Raw genomic sequence first — 14,132 nt, 5'->3', positions numbered from 1 at the left:
TCCATGCTTGAATAATAAGAATGTAGCAGTAGGAATATATTACAGACCACCTGACCAGATGGTGATAGTGACTGTGAAATGCTCAGGGAGATTAGAGAGGCTATTAAAATAAAAAACTCAATAATAATGGAGGATTTCAACTATCCCCATATTGACTGGGTACATGTCACCTCAGGATGGGATGCAGAGATAAAGTTTCTTGGCACCTTAAATGACTGCTTCTTGGAGCAGCTAGTCCTGTAACCCACAAGAGGAGAGGCAATTTTCTTGATTTAGTCCTCAGTAGAGCAGAGAATCAGATCCAAGAGGTGAATATAGCTGGACCGCTTGGCAATAGTGACCATAATATAAATAAATTTAACATCCCTGTGGCGGGGAAAACATCATAGCGGCCCAACACTGTAGCATTTAATTTCAGAAAGGGGAACTATACAAAAATGAGGAGGTTAGTTAAACAGAAATTAAAAGATACAGCACCAAAATTAGAATCCCTGAAAGCTGCATGGAAACTTTTTAAAGTCACCATAATAGAGGCTCAACTTAAATGTATACCCCAAATGAAAAAACATAGTAAGAGAACCAAAGAAGAGCCACCCTGGCTAAACAACAAAGAAGTAAAAGACATCCTTTAAAAAGTGGAAGTTAAATCCTAATGAGGAAAATAGAAAGGAGCATAAACTCTGGAAAATGAAGTGTGGAAATATATTTAGGAAGGCCAAAAAATAATTTGAAGAACAGCTAGCCAAAGACTCAAAAAATAATAGATTTTTTTTAAGTAAATCAGAAGCAGGAAGCCTGCTAAACAACCAGTGGGGCCACTGGACAATTGAGATGATAAAAGGAGCACTCAAAGATGATAAGGCCATTGTGGAGAAACTAAATGAATTTTTTGCATCAGTCTTAACGGTTGAGAATGTGAGGGAGATTCCCAAACCTGAGATATTCTTTTTAGGTGACAAAGAAGCTTCTTTCACAGACTGGACTCCTTCCTAGTCTGGGCCAAATCCTTTCCCCTGATACAGTTCTTGTTAGTTCCAGCTCAAGTGGTAACTAGGGGATTTCTCATGACTGGAACCCTTTGTTCCAATTTCTTTCGGGCATCTTTTGGGGGTGGAGAGGCCATCTCTTGAGCCAGCTGAAGACAAAATGGAGAGGCTTCCAGGGCCTTTTATATTCTCCCTCTTGTGGGCAGAAACCCCTTTGTTCTTCTGTGCAAAGTCACAGCAACAAGATGGAGTTTGTAGCCATCTGGGCAAGTCACATGTCCATGAATGATTCAGCTTTTTGCAGGCTGACATCATTGTTTACATGTTAGTTTGAACGTTCCCAGGAAAGCTCAGATGTGGACTGGCGTCTCTCAAAGTCCATTGTCAGTTAAGTGTTTCTTGATTGGGCACTTACTGAGAACAGTCCTTTCTCAAGAAGCTGACCAAATGCTTCACTGAGGCTACTTAGAATCAAACACATTGAGATACAAGTACATAGCCAATATTCACAACTTCAAATACAAAAATGATACTCATACAGTCAGCATAATCATAACCAGCAAACTACAACCTTTCCATAGACACCCCACTTGACCTCCTCTGTACAAGACCTGGTGCAACCATAGGACCCTGGTTGCAACAATGATCTATACGATCAGAGTTCATGTCAATAACGTCACAGAGGTTTTGGAACAAATTCATAAACTAAACAGTAATAAGTCACCAGGTCCAGATGGTATTCACCCAAGAGTTCTGAAGGAACTCAAATCTGAAATTGCAGGACTACTAACTGTTGTCTGTAACCTATCATTTAAATCAGCTTCTGTACCAAATGACTGGAGGATAGCTAATATGATGTCAATTTTTAAAAAGGGCTCCAGAGGTGAGCCTGGCAATTATAGGCTAGTAAGCCTGACTTCAGTACCAGGCAAACTGGTTGAAATTATAGTAAAGAACAAAATTGTCAGACACATAGATGAACATAATTTGTTGGAGAAGAGTCAACATGGTTTTTGTAAAGGGAAATCATGACTCACCAATCTACTAGAATTCTTTGAGGGGGTCAACAACCATGTGGATAAGGGGAATCCAGTGGATATAGTATATTTAGATTTTCAGAAAACCTTTGACAAGGTCCCTCACCAAAGGCTCTTAAGCAAAGTAAGCAGTCATGGGATAAGAGGGAAGGTTCTCTCATGGATTGGTAACTGGTTAAAAGATAGGAAACAAAGGGTAGGAATAAATGATCAGTTTTCAGAACAGAGAACATGAAATAATGGTGTCCCCCAGGGGTCTCTACTGGGTCCAGTCCTATTCAACATATTCATAAATGATCTGGAAAAAGAGGTAAAGAATGAGGTGGCAAAATTTGCAGATGATACAAAACCACTCAAGATAATTAAGTCTCAAGCAGACTGCGAAGAGCTACAAAAGGATCTCTCAAAATTGGGTGACTGGGCAACAAAATGGCAAATGAAATTCAATGTTGATAAAAGCAAAGTAATGCACATTGGAAAACAGAATCCCAGCTATACATATAAAATGATGGGGTCTAAATTAGCTGTTACCACTCAAGAAAGAGATCTTGGAGTCATTGTGGATAGTTCTCTGAAAACATCCATTCAATGTCAGCAGTAGTCAAAAAAGCCAACAGAACGTTGGGAATCTTTAAGAAAGGGATAGATGATTAGATGGAAAATATCATATTGCCTCTATATAAATCCACGGTACGCCCACATCTTGAATACTGCGTGCAGATGTGGTCACCCCATCTCAAAAAAGATATATTGGACTTGGAAAACTTTCAGAAAAGGGCAACAAGAATGATTAGGGGTATGAACGGCAGCCGCATGAGGAGACATTAATAAGACTGGGGCTTTTCATCTTAGAAAAGAGATAACTAAGGGGGGATATGATAGAGGTCTATAAAATCATGACTGGTGTGGAGAAAGTAAATAAGTGTTATTTACTCCTTCTCATAACACAAGAACTAGGGGCCACCAAATGAAATTAATAGGCAGAAGGTTTAAAACAAACAAAAGGAAGTATTTTTTCACACAACGCACAGTCAACCTGTGGAACTCCTTGCCAGAAAATGTTGTGAAGGCCAAGACTATAAGAGGGTTCAAAAAGAACTAGATAAAAGTATGGAGGATAAGTCCATCAATGGCTATTAGCCAGGAGGGCAGGGATGGTGCCCTTAGCCTCTGTTTGCCAGAAGCTGGGAATGGGCAACAGGGGATGAATCACTTGATGATTACCTGTTCTGTTCATTCCCTCTGGAGCATCTGGTATTGGCCACTGTCATAAGACAGGATACTGGGCTAGATGGACCTTTGGTCTGACCCAGTATAGCCATTCTTATGTTCTTATGGGACTACTTTAAAGTACTTTTGCACCTCTCTTATCTTGGGGCCGCTCTGCACTGAACCAGCAGGCAGCATAACTTACAGCAGCCTAAGCCAGTGGCCAGCAGCAGCCATTCCAGCCATGTGGTATGAGGCCTGTATAGGGATGCCCCACCCATACTCCCTTTTCCTCAGCCACATCCCCTCAGCTGACAGCCACGAGATTGTGGTATAGGAATTACTACAGCAGTTTTGTGTGACAAGAGAGTCACCATATGCAAGGGGAACCTTCCTGTTGTGAGATCTAATAGGTGTGGGACTGCTTTGCCCTAGCAGAGTAGTGCAAGGCAACTTTATGTACCAGACAAACAGAGCCCAGATTGGTTTGCTTTTCAGATTAGGCCTCATACTACCTCTTCAGTGGGGTGGTTTGATTGTTTTCATACCCACGTTACTTAGATTGGGCCGAATTCTGCTATTAGGAACAGCTGTGCAATACTATTGAAGACAGTGAGGCTGCAATGATGTAATGACAGAATTTGGCCTAGTATTTGTTATAAGCCAATAGGCAGAGTCCAGCTGCCCAGGAAAGGTTCAGGCAGACTTCCTGCAATCTATGCTTTTCCTGTTGAGCAGAGATGTGCTGTATCACAAGCACAAACAGCTAATTTTTCCTCAATATCCATGATAACACGAGCATGAGGGTGAGGGCCCATGACCCCAGCTGTTACTGAAAATGTCCTGCTGCAACTAGTCCAGGCACATGTGTGAAAGCCCCAGCAATTGTCTTGAGCAATGTTCTAACATCCTTTCCTGGACTCCAAACAAACAACACCTGAGCACAAGCACAGAGCCTGTAAGTACAGTCTTTTCTCACTCCTATTTCCAATCCTCTCCCTCAGTCAATCCACCCTTTCATTCCCTCCTTTCTCCTGTAATAACAGCCTGGGCCAGTGGCGTCTCAGAGAGGGGCTGGCTACCAAAGCAGCAAAGCAGTCAGTTGAACAGGAACAGCTCATTGCCATTTGACGCTGCCTTTTGTAGGCGGCACCTCCCCCCGACCAGCTCTTTGCCTGTGCTGTAGCCGTCCCCCTGAGAGCTGTGCAGAAAATGGAATTTCCAGTTTACAAAGGATTTTTGAAATTTGTTTTCGCCCAAATTTTGATATTGTCCGAGAGAATATTCCAAATAAAACATTGCTGAACCCAGTTTATCAAAAGGTTTTGTTTTGATTTTGACCTTCTATTATCACCTATAATGCAAAATTTAAAAAAATCAAAATGACAGGCCATTTTGAAAGGAATAAGTGAAACGTTTCTAGCAAAATGTCAAAACAGGATGTTCTGATATTGTTGGAATTTTCCCCTTTCCCCTCCTCAAACTAAATCTCAGGAAAACAAATCAACAAGATATTGCAAAGCATTTCAATGTTGGCAGAATATGGCTCAGCTGAAGTTCTTCTGACCAGCTGTGGTCATGACACTGACCAAGAGATGGAAGGAGGCCTGCCACTTGATGGCTGAGATTGCCATACTGCTCCCCCAGCACTGCCCCACAATCCAGTACTCCTTGTCAAAAAGAATGCAAAGATTCTTTGATTCCCTGAATCTTGCAGATGTATTCTAATTGCTTTTCATATACATACTCTCTCCACATTACTCAGGCACTAGTTCACAATCAAATGTGTAACTGTAAAGGTGGCCTGCTACTGAGAAAGTTCTTTTCGAACATGACGAAACCTTCCCTTGTAGAGTCAGCTAACTCCTTTCTCATTACATCTAGCTACAAACTTTCACATCTATAGAAAGGCAAATTTTTATCTGCTCCCAAAATAAAACATAAAACAAACTTCCATGGCTCTGATATAGAGTCAGCTTGAGGATGTTTTTCAGCAAATCCACTTGACTTAAATGATTTCAAACCTATTTTGCAATTATAAAGCCATTTTGCATCCCTTTGAAATAATTTCTTAAGCTTCTTCCGCATCAGTCTTGTAAATCTAAACTAGTATTAACCAAAACAGTTACATAATTCTTAATTTGACAATCTCTATAGTAGTGGTGGGATTTTGCAGAAGTGCCTGAGTGATTTGGAGTACAGGTTCCATTGACCTGGGAGCACAAATCCAATAGGAAGTCACTCTGCCACTTTTGAAAAATCTCACCATAGATTAAGTGCAGGATGGATCTAGGCCATATCGGCCTAATGCAAGGCCTGTTAGTCAAACAAAAGACTCTGCTTAGATTTTAAGGCCACAAGGCATCATTATGATTATCTAGTTTGACCCCATCTGATATCGGCCCTACAACTTTGCCCTGTGATTTCTGCATCAAGCCTAATCATTTGCAGTTGGTTAGATGGCAGTTCTCAACATGGGGGTTGCAAGCTCAGACATATCACCAACAGGCTTCAGGGCACCAAACACCCTTCCTTTGTTTATGGCTAGATGGGAGAATGGTACCAAGTCTCTTATGTAAAGTTGGGGCATGGTATGGAAAAAGGTTGAGAAATACTGTATTAGACCATCTAATTTAGAAACATCAATGGGTGTTCAATGAAAACCTCATTAATTAGTACTATATTCCTTTCTGCTTGATTGTGCTGTCTGAGGAACATAAGATTTTTTTAATAAAAACCTTCACTTTATTGTCATTTTCAGTATTTAAGGCAAGCAGGTTTTCTTTGAATATAGTGTAGCATAGGCAAAGGTCGCCTCTAAGCAACCCAAAGTTTCTATTTAAAATCACGTCATGAGTTATCGCCCCATGCGGACACCAATTCAAACACTGTTCCAGCGTCTGATTCACACACACTAGGCATGGCCGGTCTGTTACCAAATAAAGAAACGGGGGGGGGTTGGAAATATGCTCCTGAATGTGCCTTCTGTATGCGTTTTATTCAGAACTCAAGAGCTTTTGCATTTAGTCAGAAATAATATTCAATGAATTATAAGTGTCATTATGTAAAATGGATGGAAATAAAATCTATGTACTTGGCTGATTTTTGTAGCTTTTCATGTCTGAAACGCAATATAATTACTGCTATAGGGCTTTGAAATCAGAGGGCTGGATCCTAAACTGCTGTAGATTGGCACAGGTCCACCGCAGTCAATGGAGCTATGTCAATTTACACCAGTTGAGTATCTGGCCCCTAATATACCACACAATAAGCATGCTCTTTTCCCTCTGCAAAAGAGGCTGTACAATTATTCACTGATCCCATCATCATCAATATTTGCTTTCACGTTGCTAGTTCACAATAAAGCCCTCAAAGTGATTCCGCCTCTGGTTCTTTTTAAGATGCTGCTTATCTCTCTCTCTTTTTTTTTTTTTTTTTTTTAAGCAAAGGAAAAATAGCCTAATACAGGATTACATTTCTCCTAAGCAAAATCCTTAGCAGAAGGAAGCATTCAAAGATCTTCCTTTGTGTGAGCCGGCATTTACTGATCACTGCATTGTTTTGTGCTCTGTTGCCTATTGTGAATTTATAACAGACATGGGACCAGACCACAGCTTCCCCTGCATCTAGGGACTAGTGATTTGGGAAACTACTCAACACAGACTGGCAGAGTTTCTGAGTAAGGGAAGAGTTTTGTTTTCAGAGGGAGGCAAGGTCCTTCAGCCAGGCAGAGGATCATGGAGATGCAGCCCCTTTTCGTACTCTCCTCTAGCTTATGCCAAAGCTATGAAGAGACTTGGCCCTAACCCACTTGCTCCCCCTCCAAAGGAAGTAAAAGTTGCATTGCTGGGAAATTCACCAATTAATTATATATTAATCTGCTACCTCAACTCTGACCTTCTACATGGTTTTTCCCACAGGAGGGCATGCTAATGCTGATAAAATTTCTGCTTATTGACGTAACTGGTTGCTATGGAAATAATATCACAAACAAGGGATTAAGGATCTGAGGGGAAACAGTTGAAATATTAAGAGATTGTGTTAATGCCGTTAGTAACAAAGAACAAGACATGAGAAACAGAAAAATATATTTAAGTGGTAAAATGATTCCAAAGTAGTCAGTCAATTACAGTTTTCCATATCAAACACTCTAGATCAGTGGTGGGCAACCTGCGGCCTGGGTAATCCGCTGGCAGGCCACCAGACAGTTTGTTTACATTTGCACGGCCACCTGCCGCTCCCAGGAGCCACGGTTCACTCTTCCTGGCCAATGGGAGCTGCGAGAAGCGGTGCGGGTCACGCTTTATAAAACAACTTTAATAAAGGATTAACAAATTATTAATAGATGTTATCAAGATACTACCAACATTAGGTGGTACGTGTGCTAGATGGTTATAAGCACATCAATAGAAAGTGTAATAAGTGGTTATAAGCAATCTACTTAACTTTTGGATTCTAATAATTTATTAATCTTTTATAAACAGAACCTTAATATAAAGTGACTTTAAAACCTACAGTTTTATGGACTGTTTCATTTCTTTGCTTTGTTGTGTACTTTAAAGCCCTTCAGTTCATTAGGGATGGATATGTATATACACAGCTGTTTCTGGCTTTTGGCCTACCATTTTGTTACATAGAATCATAGAAGATTAGGGTTGGAAAAGACCTCAGGCGGTCATCTAGTCAAAGCAGGACCAACCCCAACTAAATCATCCCAGCCAGGTCTTTGTCAAGCCAGGCCTTAAAAACCTCCAAGGATGGAGATTCCACCACCTCCCTAGGTAACCCATTCCAGTGCTTCACCACTCTCCTAGTGAAGTAGTTTTTCCTAATATCCAAGCTAGACCTCCCCCACTGCAATATGAGACCATTGCTCCTTGTTCCGTCATCTGCCACCACTGAGAACAGTTGAGCTGCATCCTCTTTGGAACCCCCCTTCAGGTAGTTGAAGGCTGCTATCAAATCCCCCCTCATTCTTCTCTTCTGAAGACTAAATAAGCCCAGTTACCTCAGCCTCTCCTCATAAGTCATGTGCCCCAGCCCCCTAATCATTTTTGTTGCCCTCCACTGGAGTCTCTCCAATTTGTCCACATCCTTGCTGTAGTGGGGGGACCAAAACTGGACGCAGTACTCCAGTGGCCTGACCAGTGCCGAATAGAGGGGAATAATCACTTCCCTTGATCTGCTGACAATACTTCTACTAATGCAGCCCAATATGCGGTTAGCCTTCTTGGCAACAAGGGCACACTGTTGACTCATGTCCAGCTTCTCATTCACTGTAATCCCCAGGTCCTTTTCTGCAGAACTGCTGCTTAGCCAGTCGGTCCCTAGCCTGTAGCAGTGCATGGGATTCTTCCTTCCTAAGTGCAGGACTCTGCACTTGTCCTTGTTGAACCTCATCAGATTTCTTTTAGCCCAATCCTTCAATTTGTCTAGGTCACTCTGGACCCTATCCCTACCCTGCAGCGTATCTACCTCTCCCCCCAGCTTAGTGTCATCCACAAACTTGCTGAGGGTGCAATCCATCCCACTATCCAGATCATTAATGAAGATGTTGAACAAAACCGGCCCCAAGACAGACCCGTGGGACACTGCGCCTGATACCGGCTGCCAACTAGACCAAGCCGTTGATCACTACCTGTTGAGCCTGACGATCTAGCCAGTTTTCTATCCACCTTATAGTCCATTCATCCAATCCATACTTTTTTTAACTTGCTGGCAAGAATACTGTGGAAGACCATATCAAACACTTTGCTAAAGTCAAGATATATCATGTCCACCACTTTCCCCATATCCACAGAGCCAGTTATTTCATCACAGAAGGCAATCAGGTTGGTCAGGCATGACTTGCCCTTGGTGAATCCATGTTGACTGTTCCTGATCACCTTACTGTCATTTTTCCACCACTAGCTGAGTCCTGGAACCTCTACCACTGTTTTTAAACATCACATGGGCTTTTAATAGAGTTTTATCCATTTCCACCAGATGAGGCTCAGGCGCCATTTCCTCACATAACTTCACCCTCTGCTAAACTCCAGACAGTCAGTCACTCACATCCACGTGAAATAAGTCAGTTACTCTTTTTGTAGCAAACCTAGGAAAGGCCAGATTTTGATCCCTTAGGAGTCAATAGCATAATTCTCAGAGGAGTAAAATCAGGCTTGGTATTTTTAAGACCTCCACTGAGAAAGTTATATTAGAATGTGATATAAATATATATAAGCAATTGCTACAGATGAAACCCTTCCTCTGTCATATACACTATGTGCATATAGGGTAATATGTCAATTTGCTTTATCATCATTAATGTCATTTTATCATAGCTTACTCTTTAGCACAATAAAGCCACAGCTTCAGTGATGAAAACCTCACTCTTAGCCTTGTCTCTTGTTTCAACAGGAAAGCTTACTCAAGGAGGACTAATGAAAATTATAGCTATTTATCCACCAAAGCTATGAAATCATACATTATGATTCCCAAAGTGCTGGGTTGCTGTACTGTGACAAATAGAATTGTCTCTGACGTACCCTTGAGTGAGAACAAGCATGCACAAAGGAAACTAGTATTAGAGATTTTTTTCTCCCAACCATTTAGTTGCTAATAGAAGGAGTTATAAATAAAGTTTAACATTTTCAAAATATCAGTCTGGCCTCTGTTAGGCCCTAGTACAATAGAGATTGCTAAATATTGGTGTTAAACACAGAACCATTCAATTCTACACACAGTTTCAGAAATAAATAAAAATTGATTAGCCCTGATCGGGGCTTGCTGGGGTGGAGGGGTGGCAGGGAGGAAGAGAGATTTCCTGCCAGCTGTGGTTTTAAAAGAATTGCCTCTACAACTCCCTCTGTAGATAGAAAAACGGAGCCTGTTCTTACAGCCCTGGAATACACTAGTAGAACTCTCCATAGGCGTGCGCAGCACATTTCATTAGGCCCTAATGATTAGGGTGTGCACCCAAGCCCCACCCCCATCCCGATCCACACCCTCCTACTTCCCACCCCTGACTGCCCCCCTCAGAACCCCAACCCCCCCTGCTCCTTGTCCCCTGACTGCCCCCTCCTGGGACCCTGCCCCTAACTGCCCCCCAGGACCCCACCCCCTATCTAAGCCTCCATGCTCCTTGTCTCCTGACTGCCCCCTCCTGAGACCCCCCCACTGTAACTGCCTCCCTAGGATCCTACCCCCTACCTGTCCCCTGACTGCCCTGAGCCTTAGCCACATCCCTGCCCCCGGACAGACCCCCAGGACTCCCACGCCTATCCAACCACTCCCTGCCTCCTGACAGGATCCCCAGAACTCCCAACCCATTCAACTCCCCTGCTCCTTGTCCCCTGCCCGCCCCCTCCAGAGACCCCCCTGCCCCCAATCACCCCCCAGGACCCCACCAACTATCCAACCCCCCTGTCCCCTGATAGCCCCGACCCCTAGCCACACCCCTGCCCCATGACAGGCCCCCTGGGACTTCCACCCCATCCAACGCCCCCATTCCCCGTCCCCTGACTGCCCCCGAGACAGTCAGGCCCATATCTGACCTCCCTGACCTGGCCCAGCCCCCTTACCACGCCACCACTCAGAATAGAGCCCACCAAATCCCACCCCCTGGACATCCCCTTGACCAATGACGTGATGGCACTTACGGGGCAGGCGCAGAGAGCGCCAACCAAGCTGGAGTGTAATGGTGAAATAGCGCTATGACTGACGTAAGTCAAAGGTCATGTGTAGCGCTGGGGAGGCAGCAATTGGCTGGGCGGGCCCGGGCGGGGGAGTAAAGGGGGTCTTGGTAGCAGCATGGGGTTCACTGTGTGACACAATTACAACAACTTTGTGCAGCTGCTGGGGAAGTTTGTACAGGAAACAAATACACCCTGTGCAGGCGAGGGGGACCCTGTCACCCCGACTCAGAGGTGCTGACTTTTGGTTTTGCCGGTGGGTGCCCCATCCTGACTTCACCCCCTTATCCAAGGCTTCACCCCCTTATCCACTCCACCTCTTCCTGCCCCATCCCTCTAGACCCCCCTGAAAACCTCCTTCTTGCAAACTCCCTCCCCTAAATGCCTCCCACCAGCTGCTCACTCCTTTCTGCCCCTCCTGCCTTAAGAGCGAGGTGTGGCTGCTGGAGGATTACTCTGCCAGTTTTGAGGGGAGGCTATTTTCAACATTTATACACTTTCATTCTAGTTATTGAAAGTGTGTCTATCATTGGTATCTCCCCTTCCTGATGTTTCCCAGTTCTTGCTCTTCACCTGTGTCCCTTTTCCCATCTCTCTCTGCTCCCCACTTCCTGGTAGCTCTGTTTAGCAGCTGCTCCCACCCACGCACTCAAAGCAGCTCTGTCTCCTCCGAACCCCACCCCCTGCAGCCAGCCTAGAAACTACATGCCCTGACACAGAGAGAAATTTAATTCAACAGCCCAGCATAGAAATGGCCCATTCATTCAGCCTGCTGTGTGGCTGCTGTGTTGTTGCTCCAGCTCTTCCCAATCCCAGGGCTGCAATCCTCCCCCGTTTTGACTCCTTCACACACTCTACAACTTTTGTGGGAGGGGAGCCCCTGGTGGGACCATGGCCAAAGGCAGGGGATTAGGGGCCAGTTGCCTACTCCACCGGGCTGCAGCAGCCCAGCACCCTGAAGCAAGAGGAGCTCAGATGTCCCAAGGTGAAGCAGGGCAGCATCTCCTGACCTGAAGCTGATATGGGGGATGGATGCAAGGGAAGGAATTCCCCAGGAGCTGGGGGCGGGGGAGAAGGGGGATCCAGGGGAAGAGAATCAATCCTTCCTTACACTGGGAGGAGGTGGTGCTGATCGGCGGGGGAGGGGATAAATTTCCTCTCGGAGGAAAAGCCCCTCAGGCAGGCTTGATCTGGGTGTGGGGGACGGGGAGACAGCTTTGAGCTGGGCAAGCATTACTTTCTCAGGTATAAGGGAACCGTAGGGATTGGAAGCTCCCAGAGCCTGCATGGGAGGGGGCTGGGCAGCATCTAGGTTTGGGGAGGCTGCTCATTTGCAGCTGGGGCTGGAGTGAAGCCCCTCTGGACAGGTAAAGAAGGGGGAGGGGGCAAGCTGCTGGCCCCAGCCCAATTTCACTCAAAAGACACAAGGAAGAACTTTTCTTAAAGGAACCACGTCCTTTGGTTTGTGCCCCTGCCCAGCACTAAGGGGGTCTGCAGCTGGTTTCTCCTGAAGGGGAGCACAGGTCCTGGGGGAAACACCAGGGTGGGCTGAGACTGGCTGGCTCAGTCCTTGAGAAAGCCCCTGGCCCATACACCCCCCAGCAGTCCCCTGGAGCTAGCCCAGAAGCTGCCTGCCCATCTCCCCCCAGCCCCCTGCCGAGAGGCTGCCCACCCCTCTGCAGCTAGCCCAGAAGCTGCCCTGCCCTGGCTGCTGGTCCCCCCTAGCCCAGCACCCTCTACCCTGAAAATCAGAAAGACTCACTTACCTCTGCCTGCAGTCTCCAAGCTGCAGTAGGGGCAGGGGAAACAGCTGATCGGCAGGACTTCGCGCCAAACAGCTGATTGGCTGCAGCCAGCCAGTGCTGATGAGGGCTGCTGCAGCATTCTAAATAGCTGATTGGCAGTTGCCAACAGCTGATCTCCCGGGCGTGCTAAGCAGCCTCCTCCTTGTCCTCCTCCCCTCTCCGAGCTTCCAGCGGGGGAGGAGCAGCCTTCCCAGATGGAGCTCAGGCATGATTAGGGTGTGCCTGGGCACACCCCGTGCACACGCCTATGGAACTCCCGCTGATTTCAGCAAGAGCGGGATCACACTTGCTGTTACAGGCATTAGCGAGGCTGCTGGACCGCAGCATGGGTGTATTTCCATTACCTATGGAAATACACCCATCGTTACTGTTACCTGTCCCTCATCCTATTTTGCTCCTTATGCCCCTGTTGCATCATCGTACTCCTAGGTCTCTGGGACAGGGACTACTTGTTTGTACTAGCACAATGGGGCCCTGATCCCTTATTGGGCCTTTAGCTATTACCACAATAATAACTGTTTCCCAGTAGACTGTGGCCCAGGTTCTCTACTCCATTACACCAGTCCTATGGCTAGTGTAGGTCCTCTGAAATCTAACCCAGTACAAGTGGCTGTATCAGTGTGGAACATTCAGCCCCTTCTCTTTTGTGCTTAGTTCATTTACATTATTAGTGTCGCATTACTCCACATTGCAACCTATTTGAACACGGCGTTCTACATATACATTCTCATTCACAGCAGGAATTCCATCTGCAAGCTCTTCCGGAAGCGGGTACATTAAAACAAGCTATCCAAGCTCTACTGAGATGTCTAGCTCTTTATAAAGAACATTCAAGCCATTAATTCATAAAGCAAATTACTCATCGCTCCTGTGATACTTAGAAAACACTTGAAAAGCCCATTGCAGCTGGTTTGCTGAGATTGCTGATTATGTGAATCATGTTTGTTTCACTATCACCTTGCCCTATCTTTGCCTGTAGTCTCATCAGATGCTAATATTGTAAGTGTTTAGGGGCAGAGCCTGTTTTTTCCCCATAACACGTGTACAATGTTTAGCACAATGCAGGTCCTGATCCGTGCCTCTGGGGGTCACTGCAATGACAATATATAACAACAACCAAATAAAAGAGCTGGAACTGATGGTATTTTTACATTGGTTTAATAAATTCTTTGAGATTTCTTTAATAAATAGAATGAAAATGTGGCATTCCCCATGCATGAACGGGAGTGAAGAACACTTAACAAAAACATGGGCACACTAGTATTTGGCTGAGTTGAGCAGGCATTCTTTTATCCAGCCTAACAGCGCTTAGAACTGGTTAATGCAGTGGGGAGGGAGGACAAACACTCTCTAGTCTCTCTCTAGTACACGACATCCACCTGCTGGTCATGATAGAATTGTGTTACCGGTGTTATCACTGCA

General features: G+C 45.1%; 1 protein-coding gene across 1 annotated transcript in view; it reads right to left on the bottom strand.

The window, feature by feature from the left end:
* Positions 1 to 12,757, bottom strand: part of LOC135977522 (uncharacterized) — a 28,544-nt gene extending 15,787 nt beyond the window's left edge. The window contains exon 1 of the mRNA XM_065578792.1: positions 12,672 to 12,757. The gene's annotated coding sequence lies outside the window, so the exon portion shown is untranslated. The remainder of the gene's footprint in view (positions 1 to 12,671) is intronic.
* Positions 12,758 to 14,132: the final 1,375 nt, after the last annotated feature.

The sequence above is a fragment of the Chrysemys picta genome, unplaced genomic scaffold (assembly GCF_011386835.1).
Source record: "Chrysemys picta bellii isolate R12L10 unplaced genomic scaffold, ASM1138683v2 scaf2, whole genome shotgun sequence".
NCBI lineage: Eukaryota > Metazoa > Chordata > Testudines > Emydidae > Chrysemys > Chrysemys picta.
The sequence above is the reverse complement of the archived record's forward strand: the minus strand, read 5'-3'. Positions and strand labels throughout refer to the sequence as shown.